A 16,854-nucleotide genomic window follows, 5' to 3' on the forward strand; every position below is an offset into this window, starting at 1 on the left:
ACCAGAGAAAAAGAAGAAGCAATGGCAACCAAAAGTTTCTATACAACCGGATTACTCTTCAACGAGGAATTCTCAACAGTGGATAAAGAAGACAAGCAACAATATAACAACTCAACCTTGGGAAAAAACGGAGTCAAAGTTGGTATGGAGACCAAAAAAGGTTGTGCCAGAGAACACAAAGGTGGAAAACAGAGTCTTCAATACCAGACAACAGAGTGATTCCAGACAATCAAGGACAGTGAAATAGATCTGGATTCCAAAGAAGTTCATGACGGCACAAAGCTATAGCAAGCAAATTTGGATCCCAAAGATTTGTAAACAGGAACTCCCTTCAGTAGAATCAACGGAAACTCCTAGGTATTTCAAGTCGAGGAAATCAACACAAAGAACAAAGCAGGTTTGGGTCGCAAAGAGTTTGTGGCAAGCACAAGTGAAGCGGAAGCAGATTTGGATTGTAAAAAAGAACAACAAAGCAAAGAAGAATCCATCTACTGATTCTACTACCGAAGTGCCAAAACCAACCCAAAATCCAACCACCAATCCTTCAATCAAACAAAGAGCAGCTTTATTGGAAAGACTGTTGTATCATCGCTCTACAATTGCATTGGGAACTTATGACCAAAACAACTACAATGCTTCGCCCACAGACACTTCATAGTCGTCCGGGAGGACTCAGACTAGGAGGGGGGGAGGTATACAGGTATACAGGATTTACAAAGCAGCTACAAGCGCCAAAAACAAAGAAAAACAAAAATTATATTACAAGGGCAGTGTCTTACATGATTTTGCAATTTTTATGTTTGATTGCGGATATTGATAATATTTATGCCGTTATATACCTTGTTTAGCAACAAGAAGAGATCGAATGATGAATTTGGGTCTCTAGACGTGTAAATATCAGTAAATAAGAGTGTGTTTGGAGCTAAAAAGTGAAAAAAAGTGGTAATCCAAGTCCAGAAATCACAAATAAGTGTATATTCATATACACAGGGTTACCAGCTATTTATTGTGTATGTTTGGAATTTTTTGGCTTCAATTTGCTATTTTTCTTTATTTTTTATGATTTTCTTAATAAAAGTAAAAGAAAAATAAAAAAGCAGGTGAAACGAGATCAGAAAAAAGAAAAGAATAGATGGTGATGATCCTAATGACAAGGGCAACCCATGGTAAAAATTGAGTACAATTCGGGAAAAGTTGCGGAAAGCCCGAAATGACAGAATTTTGGCAAAGCGGACAAATTTCTCAGAAACAGGTCAAACGGAGTCCAAATTGAGAAATTTCAAATCCTAAAGTGCATTTCACGACGAGATAGGAGCACATGTCAAATTTGGTAACAAGTGATCCAGAAAGTCCGAAGTTAAGTATTTTTCACTTCACTTTCAAGCTCATTTCCACTATTACCTTCTTGGAGAGAGCAAAGAGCACGCAGGAGCATCCAACCTTCTACAGCCTTCTACGACTGCTACGAGAGCTCAGAGGACACCAGACATGAGAGGTAGACTCGTTGCCATAAGCTTTTGATGCTTATCATTAACTTTTGTCGCGAAAACTGACCAAAACCAAGAAACAAGAGCAGACGGGGAATGCGGTAGAATGCTAGGTAGTGGCACAACCGCATAATCAAACCTTGCAAGAACTTATAGGTGGGTTACCCTAGTATAGAAGATGGGTTTCTAACACTCAAAGCTCGAGAAAGAACAACTAGAAAAATCCTAGGTCAACAGAGCCTGCAAGAGGCAAACAGGAAAAAGTTGTCGAAACGACACAAAACTTCTCAGGAAGCTTAACAACATCGAGGGCAATGCAACCATGGAGTATCTCCAGGTTTGGACCACCAAAAGTAGGTCGGAACAACCGATTCGGCTGCGGACACACAAAGCGTCATTTTGGCATAACGGCTGAAATTGACGACCGAATGAAATGAAACTTCACAAGCAGCTTCAAATATACATGGATGACTTATGTTTGCAAGCAAAACCCAAAAGAAAGCTGATTCACTTACTGATGGTGAAAAAGACGCTTTCGGGCAACCAAAAGGAGAAAGATGGAGAACGGGAAGCCAAAGTCAAGTTCAACCAAATAGATGGTTTCACAACATATCCAATGAGTTGGAAATGCAACTCTCGAGAAGAAAAGTTGAAGAAATTCAACTCCAAGGCAAAAAGACGACTTCGGAGACTGAAATGCCTATAAGGGGGCTTTTTAGCTGAACTAATGACTTTTTAAGTTGAAAACTAGTTAGCAGGGCTTAGGGCACTAGCACAAAGCATTCTTTGCACAAAAAGACCAACATTTCAAGAAAAGACATCATACGCGTATGATGTCTCACAGCATGAATTTCACATCCATTTCAACATTTGAGTGCATAGCCGCATTCCACATGTTAATCACATCCTATGAACCAAGTATCATGAGAATTGGAGTTAGAAAACCCAAGGAAAACCAAAAAGACGCAAAGTAGGCCATAAAATTGATTTTTGGTCCTAATTTTGTCAAAATAACTCCAAACTCATTGAAACTTTGTAGGATTGTTGATTAACACATCTACAAGCTATCTGGAACCAAAAAGCACCATTTTGACACAAAAGACATCATACGCGTATGATGTCTATTTGCACTTACAGAGCCAAAACTGCTCATTTGTCATCATACATCCATTATATATATCTAATACATGCTACATATGAAATTTGGAACCATTTGGTCAAGAGGATCACCCCATTAGCCCAATTGAGGGAAAATCTTTCACCTAAAGCCTATTTTTGGCCCAAATCCAACATACTCAAGTCCAAACCAAGATTTGAGTAGATATAGTCCTTCACTAGTACATGGGGAGTCCACAGAACCAATCCAACGCAAAATTGATGAAAAAAGACATCATACGCGTATGATGTCTCCAGAGCATTTTTAGTCCAAAATCTATCCAAACTTCATAAATCCACTGAATAAGCCTATCTAAAGCCAAATCCAAGCTTATAGAGAAATTTGGTCCAAAAATACACTAAAAGACATCATACGCGTATGATGTCTCACTATGTGATTTTGGCACCTCAGGGCTTCAACCACCAAACAGAAGTGATCTACATGCCATTTGAAAGTGAACCACCAAGTTTTATCCAATTTGGATCATAAAATCCAATTCCCTTTCAAAATTTTGCCAAGAGTCAGAACTGGACTAAACTGGCCAAAACTTGACCAAATGGGATCCAAACTCAAATCCAAGCATATGATAATCATGTATACACTATCAGCTACAAGCACAACCAATATGAAGTCATTTTGACACAAAAGACATCATACGCGTATGATGTCTCCAGCATGATTTTGAGCCCATTTTGCATATTTTTTCACCTACCTTGCATCCTTAGGCCCTGAATAGCTCATGTTTCAATTTTCAAGTCATTTGGATAGTTAAAAGCTTCATTTCGGCTTTCAGTACTAAAAAGACGCTAACTTCTGAAATTGGAGTTACAGGATCCATGGATTCCACCAAGTTATCGGCAACGAAGAGAAAAAGACCAACAATCAAAGATGCTCTTGCAGAAGCGGCACCCTTTGACATTCCAGTAGAAACCCTCAAGCCAACCAAAACTTGGGTGGAGGAAGCAGTATTGGAGAAAGAGGGAATAAAGATCTACCAGGGGACTTTCAGAGATCCTCAAGGGCAAGCGGTGGATGTACCGATGATCCCACAGGAATTGGTAGATTATAGCAGGTCAGAAGACATCAGCAGGTACCTGGAAAGGGCAGACTTGCACAGTTTCTTCACCTCGAGACCATCAGGTGTGGATACAAGAAGAGTGTACGAGTTGGCAACATCCATTCAGAAGGATGGGAAAGCCACATTGAGAGAAAGTAGAAGTACAGATCACTCCACAGCTCATTGCAGACACATTGAAGTTGCACAACAAAGGGAGCTCTGTCAGGAAAAGAAGGGAGGCCATAGAGGTCTATGGATCCAAGAAACAGAATGCAACCTATGGAGATATGGCGGACCAAAGAGCGGCAACCCTTTGCCGACTGTACAACCAGTTTCTCCATGTTTGCAGTAAAAGACCGCAAAAGTATACAACACCGCCCCATGCCATTGCGACCACCATCACATGGGCATTAAAGAGCAATATACCAAAAGAGGTGAATTACGCTCAACACATCCACGAGCAAGTAATTGCCATGCACAACGAGAAGCCAAAGTACATAGGAGGAGCGGAAATTCTGACAAGAATAGCTTATGAAGCTATTGGAGCTAGAGATCAGTGGCCAAAGGTTCCCTCCCAGAATGAGTGGCTTAGAGAAGCCGACGAGGAGGAAGAACAGCCCGAAGTATCCAAGAGGGCGTCCACAAGAGCACGCCGGAAACTAGAAATAGTTTTAGAACCTGAAGAGGAGGTGGACGAGCCGCTTATGAAGAAAATAAAGAAGAAGGTTGCTCCTAAGCAAACCAAAAGTCAGAAAGTGGCAAGAATGGAAAGACTAGTGGAGCAGTTTAGAGCAGAAAGAGCTCTAAAGGGTGACTTTGAAGAAAAGTGGGTGCCAGACCCCACCAAAGTCGGAACTAGCTCAGCCAGGCCACATGTCGATCAATACGATCAATATATTAAAGCTTATGAGGAGTCAGAGGCTATACTGGAGCCGCAACCTGTTGAGCCATACACTGAAGAGGAGGTACAGCTTTTAAAAGCTGAGCTGAAAAAGGACGACAAAGGGAAAGTAGATGAGTCTACTAAATCTCAAGAGAAAGACGGGCAAGCCAACAAGGGGAAAGCCAAGGAAGCTGAGGACAGATACCCCTCTATGACTGATGTACCAAGCCCGAAGAAGACGAAAAATATCGTGGAAGAGACCACAATAGAGATGGACACAGATGATTTGGAAAAGCCGAAGGCCGAGACCAAAGAAAAGGAGATAGATCCAGTTCAGCAAAAGAGAAATGATTATGAGGATCTGGTAGCGATAGGATACACTGAAGCAGAGGCCCTTGAGGCAGTTTATGGGATCACCCTACAAAAACAAGATGATCGGAGAGGGACGAAGGAAAAAACAAAGAGTACAAAAGAAAGTGAAGAGAAACTGGACGAACAGAACGTACTAGAAGAGCCGAAGCCAGTGGAGGTGGTGGCAGAAAGAGCTTTAGAGTTGACAGATGAAGATGAAAAAGACATGCACATGGTGCATGAACTGCTAGGCAAGATCAAAGAAAGATCCAGGGCAAAGGAAGTAGAGATTGAGACAGCCAAACAAAGGGAAGCGGAGTTGCAGAGGAAATTAGAGAATGCTATGACTGAGAATCTGAAAGTCATAAAGCATCACTCTATGACGCAGAAAACGAGAGAGACGGCTTGATACTCCAGCTAGCCGAGGCTTCAAGAGAGGTAACAAGTGCACAGGAAGCAAAGGAGCGGATAGAAGATGAGTTGGAGGCAGCCAAGGATGAGCTCATTGAGCTAAGGGAAAGAGTCGAGCTCCAAGAAAGAACAATCACTAGACTTAGGACTACCCCTAGAGCTAGCAGAGCAGGAACCGAACAAGAAGGAACTCTCATACCAGCTTTAGAAGACCAGATCCGAAGCTTACAAAGAGAGCTGAGATTAGAGCAAGTGCAAAGGTTGCACATTGCGGAGGGATCATTGGCCGCAGAGGAGAGGCTCACATTAGAAAATCAAACACTATGGACAGAGAATGAGGCCCTCCGCAAACAGCTCCAAGATCTACAAGAGCGACAAAGAAGAGAGACAGAGACACCACACGAAGAATCAGGTGGAGCAGCCATAGAGCTACCAGAAACTGGAGAGGCAACCACAATTGAAGATCCAGCCCCAGCTCAAGAGGTGGTCTCGACTTCAGGAATCTTTGAAGAAGAAGAACAAAGGCTCCATGACCAAATAGAAAAGTCAGCAGAGGAGAGTGCCAAGGCAGAAATGGAATGGGAGAGGAGACTCCTCATCTCCATTAGACTTCAGGGATTAGACACAAAAGTGCTCCATGAAGAGTGGATGCAACCCAGCCTGCCTTTCCCTTTGATGAAATTTGAAGTGCTAAAGACGAAAAAGAGAATAGAGGAGGAGCAGTATGTCGCTCTTTACGAAGGCGACATCACAAAGGAGGAACAGTCAAAGAAGATAGTAGATTCACAACCTAGATGGAGGAAAGGTTGGCTGAACAAATACCCAGCCTACCTCATCTACTTGGTGGAGGCACCAAAGGAGATTCGGGAGAATGCAACCTTCTGTCCGGTGCCAAGAGTCAGAAACTGGAAAGAGCATGGCAGGATTGCAGAAAAGAAGCCAAATTGGCTTAATTACCCCAGGATGCCAGGACCAAAGGCAGGAGAGAGAATAGGTAAAGCCTACATGGTGAAAACCCTAACGGGCACCATCAAGCTCTTTACTGGCTCTCCTGACCTTTCGTGTCAGATGCTCAAGAAAATCTGCAGGACTCTCTTAGCTTGCATTGAAGTGTTCGCGCCAGAAAAAGCCACGACCTCGAGTCTGCTATCGACGGCCGACACAATGACTGATATGATGTACGATCTTTCATTGCAGCCTTCTCCAAAAGTGTTACACCTCCTATACCAAAGGATTATGTTTTTGCCTAGCTTCCACATGCAAACATTCGAAGAAGCTTTCTACACCGGCTTTTTCACCCACGAAAGCAAAATATTCGGCCCAACCTTGACCATCGGCAACCTACGATACGAATCACATTTGCAGATGCTCAAGACGACAGGACTTTATTGACCAAGCATAAAAGTCATGTCAGGGACGACATGAACGCGGAGGGGGGGAGTGTTGAGCCAGCAGAGGATCACACCCACATTTTTGCTCACACTCATCATTTTGTAACCATTGATTGTAATAAATGTCTTTCCGACATTAATTTTGATTTGAGCCATTCATTAAGTAACGGGACTCAATTGAGTTTCCAGCTTGTAATCCCGAAGTAATTTCACTTGCTGATGTAATTAGTTAGAGATGTTCTCACCTCCAAGGCTGAGGTATATAAGCCAAAGTTTTTGTAACCTAAAGATTCAGATTATTAATCAAAGTGAGTTTTTGAGCGCCGTGACTGTGTCTGAGAGAGAGAGAGAGAGAGAGAGAGAGAGAGAGAGAGAGAGAGAGAGAGAGAGAGAGTCTTATCTACTTGCTACGCGAGCTACGGAGCCGCCATTGGAGAAGCGACACCGCCATTGTGTTAGCAACGGCGAGAGCTATGCACAGATACCAAGAGTGCGCGCTATCGGCTTCTATGTGTGGTAAGTTCCTACGAGCTTCGGTGTGAGTTTTCTTCCAACTCGTGTGTCGGAATGGAGCGTGCAGCATATCTATAGAACCACAACGAGTAGAGCTACACATTGGTACCATCGGGGTCAAGTTTCGATCACCTGTATTTTTCGGCATGTCTTCATACGCGTTTATCGCACGGAGTGGTTATAGGTTGATTTTGCAGTTCAATTCTTTAGGGTGTTGTTCTTACCTAGTGTATAGACTTCCCCTTGAGTTTGAAATCGATTCAACGATTCTAGATTCTGTTTCGTATAGCATTCGTTCGTAGTACGGATTTCAGTCACTTGCGTATTTTAGAACTTAGATTTGATTTCCTTAGTAGTGATTGTCGTTAGAAGGTCGAGTAGGTGATTTGACACCCACGTAGTTGTTTCCATGCGCCTGCGGGTCAAGATCCGTCCTCGTCTAACAAATTCTGTTGTTGGTTGAGTTCTCGCTATTTAGCTTCCGCTAGCGGCGTAACAGCCTTAACACAACTCTAACAATACAAGTACATTGGTATCATTTTACAAAGAAGAATACTGATAGAATAAGGCCTCCAAATAGCAAGAAGCTCTAACACATCAACCTTCTTGGAGACTTGGTAACAACTTTGATGAAGGCAAGCCTCCTCTTGCTAGGTTAGCTTGTCCACAATTTTTTAGGGGCAAACAAACCAAGACACAAACCCTCATAGATGTTACAAAACACTAAACACACTCACTTGAAAATATGGTTAGAACTGAGCCTCTCTTGGTATCACAAGTTTTAGAAGGAGTTCCATAAAGAAAACACCATGGTTTCTCACATTATCTCCCTCTCTCAAGTAGGGAAGAAATTCGGGAGATCTTTTTCCATGTGGAATAAAGAGGTGGATGTGGAAAATCCAATTCCCATGAGGAAAGCATAATGTCATAGTAGTCCCTTTGAGGGAAACTCAAGGGATAGTTTTCCCTAAGTTAGAAGTGGGATTGACAAATGGAAAATATTGTAAGTCTCCCTTTGAGGGAAACTTCTCCCTAGTGTAAAAGTGGGACTGTCAAGTTTACCTATATATGTGTAAGTGGGAAATTATTTCCTTCATGGGAGTCTTTATTTCATATCCCTTTTAGAATATTTAGTTTTCCTATTCCTAAAAGAGACTTTTCAATTATATCAAGGTTCTTTTGTTAAGAGCATACATTTGTCCTTTAATGTATGGAGTCACATTCTTAGTTAACAATAGCATGTGTTGTAACAAATTAAGAAACATAATCATTGCATTATATGGAGCAACTCAATAGTCATGCATTTGTAGTATTCATGATAAATGCATCTCACATAATAAGTGAAATTGAGAAATAATGTAACAAGTATTATTCATATTTGTGGCTAGCTCGAGTAGTTCTTTCTTAAAACTTATGTTTGCAATTACTCTTTATAGTAGGTTTTGATAACTTGAAGCATACTCATTCTTTAAATTGTGCTTTAAACTAGAGGATTATGGAATCACTTATGGAATGCTAAACCACATTAAAAATTGTAATTAGAAGGCTTTAACTTTACCAAAAAAAAATGGGTATCTAATATGGATGCATGAGATAGAATGCAATAATTCTTTGAGCTAGAAGAACTACTCACATGTCTTGGTTGAGCCTTTTACCTAAGCACATGCATATCAAAGGATATTTTCACAAAAGAATACACTTTGATTTAGCTATGTCAAATCAGAGGAACATCATTAACTCAAAAGCATATTGACATAGAAAAATTTTCTTGAAAATAAACTTTTGTACTAATTCTTTGGTACATAGCGAACATGCATATTCCTTAGTGCCACTCTATGGTGAAAGGTTGCTTTCCAAGGGATTGTTTCACATCAAATAAGTGCTAAGATATTGAATTTGTCGAGAGAAATAATGATTCTATCATCTATCATTTTTCTTTGGATGGATAACAATTATGGATATGCACAACAAGAAAGTAGGTGATACTTGAACCTTACATGTAAGGTATGCATAGAATATTAAAATCTCATACGAGACCACAATTTGTTATATATGCTAAAACTAGTTGATGTGAATGAGAGGGATTGATCACATTAAGAAGGAAATTCACTTACACTTTGTGAATTCCAACCGATATATGATGTATCTTCAACCACATCAATGTTTGGCTCTTGCACAACATTGATGCTACTTATGTACTTTCCGTTGAAGTTATCTTTCCTAACATCATGGCCAACAGGGAGAATAGCACTTTTGATCTTCTACAAGCATAAACACAACAACACAGAGAATCATTTGGATATTATGATAGATAATTTTTGGTCCTTAAGACCTACCTACAAGCTCAAGGTTACTTCCCAAGCTACAAATTTATACAAGTTTAAGGAGTAGTTTCACACAAGGAATGGCCCTCAATACAAGTTGTATTAAGGTGAGAAAGCAGTAATAATATTTAAACATTTTGAAATGTTAATATGTTAAGAGAAGTTTTTTAAGGATGCATCATATGTGATAATTTTTGCAATTAAGTAGAAAGATGTATGTCTTGAAGGATTCCATGTACTAAGAGCTTATGTGTAAAGAGTTGGTTTCACTTAAGAAAACACTTCAAATAAGCTAAAAGATAATGAGAATCTTTCTTTTTTTAAGACAGATTCTATGTGATAATTTTTGCAATGAAGTATAGAGATATATGTCTTGAAGGATTCCATGTACTAAGAGCTTATGTGTAAAAGGTTGGTTTCACTAAAGAAAACATTTCAAATAAGTTAAAAGGTAATGAGAAACTTTACAAATGTAGGTAGTATCAATGTGTAATTTATGCACGTCCTCCATAGTAACAAGAAGTAATATATATCGTATACATGTTGAGAAGGCATGAGAATTGTCTCTATTCATTTGAATGCCCCCCGACATGGATTTTAGGACACATAAAAACCCTTTTTATTTGAGAAGAGAAGATTGTAAATGACTCACAAGAGATGGAAAAGTGTGAGAGCTTTGAGGCCCTTCACCATCTACATGTCCATTTTGACCATTGGGCTCATAAAGGATCATAAGACTATATAATAGGGTACATGGATCACTATTATACCATAAATTTGACGCTTTCAAAGCATCTTGCTTGCTGAATTTTTTTTCCATGTGGCTCCCTTCTGTACATTTGGTCATTGACATCCTTCAAAAGAGAGAGAAATTTAGACATTGAGAAACAAGAATAAAAAACAATAAATATGCAATTATCCTATTCTTACATCATGGTACCTAAATTCATCTACTCCATCTTGTATTAGCTTTGAGAAAGGCTTGGAACTTTGAGTTGGCATAACTTGCTCCATAAAACCTTCTTCCTTCTCTAAGACATGGGTGGGTGGCTCACACTTTTTTCTTCTAGCATACACGGATGGAATTTCAATAACATCTCCCTGAAAAAAACTCATGATTAATTTGCACAAGCATGAATTGGGATATATCATAACCTAATAAGTAAAAAGAAAAATTACCAATTGTATATTATGGATTACTTTGCCTCCACTACTGGGGATAAATACAAGGTCCAAACCACTTCTTAGCCAAGCAACTTGCACCTCCCATACATCATAGTGTCATATGTTTGTTGATTTCATAGAAACACCAACACCAAATTGGATCACATCATTATCAAACAAAGGGGTTTCAATGTATTCCTTTATGTCTCCTTGTTGCATATTGTAGAACCATGCTACAACTTGAGGAGATAGGTCATGGATGGTTCCATATAGCTCAATATGATAACCCAATTGCTCCTTACACAAGGAACACACTTCACTAGGGGCATATAACCGTCGGCATCAAGCATCTAGGTGTGCAATGCTAGCTTCACTCTCCAAACTAGTATGGTCCATCTTTTTAGTTTTTGTAAGTCATGTGGGGTTGGAGGAGCATGGCTTTTTTGGCTTTCTTTGATAGTGGCACCACTCCAATACTTTCAAGTAAACATCACTAGCATGCCATGAAATGGTTGTTTCCCCAAAATGAAAGGGCTTTAGCATGTACATGTGTGCATTATTAAAGTTGTGGATGTGGTTTGCTTCATCTATATGGGTGCGTAGATTAATGTAAGCAAATTCAACCCCTACATTGAGGTCATGTTTGCACGAATTTTGGATTACATCCATGCTTCTATTGTAAGAGGAATTTTGGTTCTTATAGAACCTCTCGAGTAAGGATTTACCTCTCAAAGGAAACAAGTGAGCAACTATTGTTGGCCGAAAGATGCGCTCATAGGTTACTAGTAGAGCATCCGGATGCATGTGAGCATTGAAGTTGATAAACCTTGGCATTGCCCTTTCAAGAGCTAGAGCGTTGAAGTTCATGTTTGGAGCACCATTGATGCTTATGCTTGTGGTTGACCTTTCTCCATAGGCCGACATGCTTACTTGATTAGCCTCATGAACCCTTCACAAAACGAGAAACACATTGAGCATAGAGCAAAGTTCAAACATTTAAAAAGAATTCAAAATCAAAATCTAACTTCTATCTCTCTCTCTCTCTCTCTCTATACTTATATATATATATATATGTGTGTGTGTGTGTGTGTGTGTGTGTGTGTGTGCGCCAAGAGATGAGCAGGCGGAGCTGGGGGCAGCCAAGTCATAGGGCCTCCATGCCCTCATCAATCAACTCACCATCCCTCTAAACGGCGTTAAGCTCCTGCAGTTGCCTCCCTCGCTCTGTTGGAGCATGCCATCCAACCACGTTCACCTCAGCACTCTCGATCAGCTTCAAGCATTCATGGGCTATGGCTAGCAAGCAGCTAGCTTCAACCCTCTCTCTCTCTCTCTCTCTCTCTCTCTCTCTCTCTCGCACAAACAACTGATGAGCAAGTTAGTTGGAAGCCCACCATTGTTGACCATGGAAAGTGCTTGATCCTGCCATAGTGACAGCGGAATAGGTGTAGCTAGTATATTAGAAGCGTGGGTTCAATAGACGATAGCATCTCATGTGCAATGTTGCCCGAGAAGCGTGGGTTCAATAGACGATAGCATCTCATGTGCAATGTTGCCCGAGATCAGATCCATGATACATAATATTTATAGAGGAGAAGCGGAGCATATAATCAAGATGTCTTATGATGCAAGCGCTGTGTGTGTGTGTGTGTGTGTGTGTGCACATGCATGTGCATGTGTGTGTGTGTGCGCGCGCGCATGTGTGTGTGTGTGTGTGTGTGTGTGTGTGTGTGTGTGTGAGAGAGAGAGAGAGAGAGAGAGAGAGAGATTGATGCAGCTACAGATGAACGACCCTACACCATGAGCATGCACGTATAAGATCTGCAAGTTCTCAATCTGCAAGATGGAAATTGATGCGAGACTCATAGGGAGAGAGGTGACACTTGATGCACGACTGAGAGAGAGAGAGAGAAAGAGAGAGAGAGAGAGAGAGAGAGAGAGAGAGAGAGAGAGAGAGAGAGAGAGAGAGAGAGAGAGAGAGAGAGAGAGAGAGAGAGAGAGAGAGAGAGAGAGAGAGAGAGAGAGAGAGAGTTGTTCTTAGATGTGTGCCAGAGAAAGAAAACCTACTGGCCGCCGATTGCAGGAGATGGAGCACGACACATTGCGTGTTAAAATTGTCTGAAGCAAGTTGTGAGTCCCCATGCCTGCCTCATTAAGGTCAAGATCACGCGTCATGCCATTTTCTCAAACATGAAAAATTCCTTTTCTTGAAAATTTTCAAGAGGAAATTTTCCAAAATTACCTTTTTTTTGCAGCATTTTTCTCTACTTTGGAAGGGAAAGGGGGGGGGGGGGGGTGAATTTCTCCCTTTTGCGCTTGCCATTGATGCACCCTATCATATTATCTTATGGCTTGTTTTATCTCTCTCTCTCACTCTCACAGAGGTGGGTAGGTGGCTGCATATCCACTTCTCCCTCTCTTATATATATGGCCGCTTCCCGATCAAGTCACTGTGCAAACAGGCGAGAGACAGGAAAGGTTGGTGTGGGAGGTGTGTGCAGGATTGGGAGTAAGGGGGCATATTCATCTAAATAGATGGATAGCCCATGGATAGATAGAGAGAGAGAGAGAGAGAGAGAGAGAGAGAGAGAGAGAGAGAGAGAGAGAGAGAGAGAGAGAGAGCGAGAGAGAGTGGATCAAAAGAATAATAAGGGATACATTCATAATACATAAAAATACGAGGATAGGTCAATATATATATATCCTCTGTGTGTGTGTGTGTGTGTGTGTGTGTGTGTGAATCTTCTGGGGTTATTTATCAAAATTAATTACATATAATACATAGATCAAAATATATTTTTTCTAGTGTATAATATATTATTCATGGTAAGGGGGAATATTCATCTAAATAGATGGATGGCCCATGGATAGAGAGAGAGAGAGAGAGAGAGAGAGAGAGAGAGAGAGAGAGAGAGAGAGAGAGAGAGAGGATCAAAAGAATAATAAGGGATACATTCATAATACATAAAAATACGAGGATAGGTCAATATATATATGTATATATATATATATATATATATATATATATATATATATATCCTCTGTGTGTGTGTATGTGTATGAATCTAATGGGGTTATTTATCGAAATTAATTACATATAATACATAGATCAAAATATATTTTTTCTAGCATATAATATATTATTCATGGATAGACCATTACATGGATAATAGAGAGAGAAAGAGACAGGTATGTAGACATTCTAATACATGATATAGGCAAGTCAATAGATATTTAGATACATAGACAAATAGTGGTAGATATAATATAGATAGTGGATAGATAGAGAATATAGAAGGAGACACATAGTCATGTTGAAAGATAAATATGTAGATTGGTACTTATATAGGCATAAATTATTTGTCAATTGGATATATATATACACACACACACACACACACGCATATATATATGTATACATACATATACATACATATGTAGATGGGTACTTATATAGGCATAAATTATTTGTCAATTGGATATATACACACACACACGCATATATATATGTATACATACATATATATGGGTGTGTGTATGTGCATGAGTGCATGAGTGCATGTGTATACATATGTCCAGATATTTATCTTGCCAGTGATTATCTATCTACTTATTACTATCTATCTATCTCACCTTGACTAAAATAGACATAATAATATATTTGTGTCTATTTTAGCCATTGAATATAGGATATATATTGGATATAGTCAAATGTTTGCACAAATAGATGTATAGTCCATGAATAGAGAGATAGGAGGATAGTGGCTTGTCAGGCACATAACAAGTCAAAACATATATATATAGAGTTTTGGATCATTTATCCACAATAGATAGGTGAATATATAGGTAAACAGGGACATGCATGATAGATAGATGGATACGTGAATACATAGAGACATAGGCTCAATATATATCTGGTAGCTGAATATTTTTTGATAGATAGACCATAGATACATGATTGACCAATCAATATATTATATAATATATTATAGATAGCTAGGTCAATATATAGAAATAAATGAATAGTTATTAGGTGGATATGTATATGCGTGTGTGTGTGTGTGTGTTTGTGTGTGTGTGTGTGTGTGTGTGTGTGTGTGTGTGTGTGTGTGTGTGTGTGTGTGTGTGTGTGTGTGTGTGTGTGTGATATATATACATAGGTAGATAGTCTCAATATATATATTTGGTAGATTACTAATTACTATCTATCTATCAATTAACTCTCTACACTCATGCTTCTATCTTATATATTATGATCTATCTATCTTACCAGTAGACCTCTAACTACTCACACATTCTATTTGTTCATTATACCTATGTTGCCACTAAATCTCTATCTACTGCTCATTATGTATATATCGAAATGAATCCCTTTCTCTTTATATCCATCCACTCTCTCTATCTTGCTATGCATGGACTATATAAGATAGAAGCATAAATATAGAGAGATGGTGGTGATATTAGTACCCATCTACATATTTATCTATCAACATGACTATGTGTCTCCTTATATCTCTATCCATCTACTATCTACATTATATCTACCAATATTTATCTATGTATCTAAATATCTATTGACATGTCCACCTTCTTTATATACTCACTATATCTAAATATCTATCGACTTGCCTATTTCATGTATTATAATTCCTACATGCCTCTCTCTTTCTCTCTCTATTATCCATGTAATGGTCTATCCATGAATAATATGCATCAATCTTTAGCTTTGTAGATGAATATAAATATTGGCACATTGACCTATATATCTTTAGACACCGACTTGCCTATATCATTTTTCTCTCTCTATTATCTATCTAATGGTCTATCTATGAATAAATTACATGCTAGCAAACATATATATTGACATGCTGTCTCAACACAACTACACATAGAGCAGGCAAGACGAGGCAAAAAACTGCATCAAAAACCATCAAGGAGGCACAACGAGCTAAAACTTGCAAATTTTCTAGAGTTTGGCTGAACTTTTTTAAGTTTTTACATGAGTATTAGTTATGTGTCTATATGTATCACTTTCTATCTATCCACTATTTATCTATGTATCAACATATTTGTCCATGTATTCACCTTCTAGCACGATAAAATGATCCCAAAACATTCATATATACACACATACAGGTATACATACACACGCACAAGCATGATATATATATACATATTTATTTATTTATTTATTTATTTATTTATTTATTTATGTCATTATAAATTACTACAAGAGGTTGTGTGCACTTGTGACGCTATTAGCGATGACAATACATTGGGTTTTCTCCCCAGCGTCACTAAGACAGTCGCTAACAGCATCGATACAGGAACATCGATATGAGCGTCGCTTTAACTATCACTATATGCGGCGCTATAGATGTCGCTATATAGCAACGTCTATAGCAACGATCATAGCGATGTTTACAAGCCACCTATAGCAACATTCATAGTGACGCTGTAGAGCCTTATATAGCGACGCTTATAGTGACGCCTGAGAGAAACAAAATTTGGTGGCATGCCATTGAATGCCCTGCCACCCATCAACCATATTGAATGTTTCAATAATAGAGTAAACCTAAATGAATCCAAGATAAGCCCAGATTCACCTTTGAAAGAAAGTGCAAGCTTAGATATAGACTCAAAGTAGTCACCCACAAGACAATATAACCATTAACTCCATCATCCATAGTATTGTTTGTAGAATAAAGATACAAAATTGATGAAAGTAAATCAATGGCAATTGTACACATCATAGGCAAAATCACTTGATTGTCAAACTTTGCAAATGTAATAGTTACAACACCATTGTCATTATTGAAACAATATACATGGTTTTCCAATAGTTACAAAAAGACGTATAAACGTCATCTCATGATACATATGCTATGACAAAAGGAAACTAATGCTATCTAGTTACGGCTAGACTGGCGTTGTCTAATCAGATTTCTCATCGCATCCAAGCGGCGTATCTGTCGGATTCTGCAAAAAAAAAACAATAAGACAGCTTTCTGTAAGTAGAAACATATAATTTATAAAACAATACAACAAGTAGAAAAGAGTAAACCCTAATACTAACCATGCCGCCGTGAGAATTCAAAATATCCATCAGGGCGTTTA

Source organism: Adiantum capillus-veneris, chromosome 14, assembly GCF_014529385.1.
Source record: "Adiantum capillus-veneris isolate H3 chromosome 14, ASM1452938v2, whole genome shotgun sequence".
NCBI classification, from domain to species: domain Eukaryota; kingdom Viridiplantae; phylum Streptophyta; class Polypodiopsida; order Polypodiales; family Pteridaceae; genus Adiantum; species Adiantum capillus-veneris.